The following is a 2,607-nucleotide window of genomic DNA, read 5'->3' on the forward strand; positions in this document are numbered from 1 at the left end:
GCATTGGGTGTTCTGTTTAACTGGCAATGTCAGAAATTATTGACCTGAGTCCCCCACAGCTCAACTTAACAGCATGGCTTTATTTCTTATAATTTCGTCTTCATACTTTTCTGCTGGATGGTTAAAGATAAAAAAGCAAAAGTAATTTTGGGCATCAAGTGGTAAGGGAGAGAGCATCGTAATCCCATACTTCAAGTCATACTACAAAGCTATTTTTTAAAAATTGCATGTTATTTTCAAAAAAAAACTGACTTGGATCATTGGAACAGAACTGAAGAAGCAGAAGTCAACCCAGGCACACTCTACTACCTTCTCTTTGAGTGTTAAATCCCTTCACTAGAGAAAAGATAACCTCCTATAATCAATGCTGCTGGGAAAACTGGCTATACACAAGACAAAGATTGAGCCTAGACTTATATCTGTAACCATGCACTAAACTAAAACCAAAGTGATTCAAAGATCTAAACATAACAGAAAAAGTTAATCTGCTGGAATTCAAATAGGTAAAACATTTGAGACATACACAGTGAAGACTTTCTGAACAATATCCTTTTTTGCACAAGCAGTAATACCATGACTTAACAAATGGGATCACATAAAATTAAAAAGCTTCTGCACACTAAAGTAAACCATCACTAGAGTTAGGAGATAACCAATAGATGAAAAAAATTGCCAGTACCCTTCCGACAAATTATAACATTTATAAACTATTACCAGCAGAGAGTTGTTTTGCTTCTAGAACTAATTTATCTCCATTTTTTAGGTGGGCTCTTGGAGTTTATTGACCATGTATTTAAATTGCACCTTGCATTCTTTTTTGGTGGTACAGGGATCAAACTCAGGACTTTGCACTTGCCAGGCAGGCGCTTATGTGGCTGAGCTATATCCCTGGCCCCCTGCCCATGCATGTAAGACCATTGTTCTTTGGTGTCAGGTAAGCTGAATGATTCTGAGCCCTTTATGAGCGATAGCACTTTTTGTCTGGTAATTAATTTTAATTTCTGTTTGGCAGTTAATTTACTTCTGAAGTTTTTGTCTGACTTGTAGAGATTTTTCATAGATAGGCAGAGATTAGTATTCATCCAAAGATTTGATGGAATAATGTCCCTGATTTCTGGTGCTTGTTCAGTGTAGCTCCCTTCTTTTAAATACTATTTTGTGCAATTTCTCATTGCCCTGAACATTTTTTTTCTATCTCCGTTTAGTGACATCCTCAAATTCTTTTTGAGATTGTCCTGCCTATATAGTAGTAGTGTGACTACTTCCACATGAAAGGTCAGGCAATTTTAGGGTTTTCCCATTTGTTTCTGTTTTCTAAGTGGTCACTGTCTTGTGTTTTCTTAGAGAATCTATGGTTCTTTCCTGTAGCTTTGAAGCTTTCTACTTGTGTATAGCAAGAATACTATGCCACAATTACTCCTTCATGGATAGAAACAAAAGTCACACTCACCTTCATTGTTTAAAGAACAATGTGAACAATATCAACTTGACTGGATTAAGAGACACCTGGTGTTGAAGTTACTTTTCTCCTTGCAGAGGCAAAACACCCAATACCCAAAGTTAAGGAAAGTTTATTTAGCTCACAATTTGTAGAGATCTCAGTCCGTAGTTGGCTGGCTCCAAGGGCAAGATGACTTTGAAGAAGAGATCACAGTTCATGGTGTGCAGACAGAAAAATCAGCAAGCAAAACTTAACTGCAATTTTCTGCTCCTTTTCTACTCTATTGAGGCTACTGGGGTTAACATGGTGTCAAAGCAATCAGTGAATTGCTCACATAGTCTTAACCCCAGAGGAACACACTGTACATTCAACAAACTCTGAAAAGGCCTCTCCCTATCCATCACTACATCAAGGCTTTGGTGGGACAACGAGATGCAAATCATAACATATAGCAAATTAGTAAATGACATTTCCAGGCATGTCTGTAGGAATTTCCAGACATTACTGTTAGGTGGGCCAGCAATATGAGGGATAAGACATGTCCTGGTGTGGACATCACTATACAACAGGCTTGTAAGCTGAATGGAATGAAAGAGATGAAATTGGCCTCTATTTTTGAAGTTAAATTCTGTTTGAGCTGATGTATTTTTTGCTAGTGTTATTGCTTAAGGATATCAGACTCTAACTTCAACCTTGCAATGTGAACTCACATTAGTGACTCTCCAAGGAGCTTTAAGATCTTCAGTCTCAGATTATCAGTATATTCCTCTATTTCTGTAACAGGTTCTATATAATAGTCTTCTGTTCATATGAAACTTTGTAATACATATATAAGCTATTGATTATCTCCCTGTAGAGGTCCATAACCAATAAAAATATTTGAGTGTATGGAATTCTGCATAATTTAGCACTTTTTTTTGGCGGAACCGGGGATTGAACTCAGGCCTTTGTACTTGCCATGTAAGCACTTATTCTATTGAGCCACCTCCCGGTCCCCCTTAGCACTTTTTCTTTTTTATTTATTTATTTTTTTTTCAAAGATTTATTGATAAACAGATAGCAATGAGACAGTTTCAAATCCAATCGGAAGTACAGTTTCAACAAATAATACACTGCATATATTCTTCTTAGTGGTTAATTGCTGTACAAGAAGTGGACGTGTGATC

This window comes from Octodon degus, unplaced genomic scaffold (genome assembly GCF_000260255.1).
Source record: "Octodon degus isolate 3935 unplaced genomic scaffold, OctDeg1.0 scaffold00103, whole genome shotgun sequence".
In the NCBI taxonomy this organism is placed as follows: Eukaryota; Metazoa; Chordata; class Mammalia; order Rodentia; family Octodontidae; genus Octodon; species Octodon degus.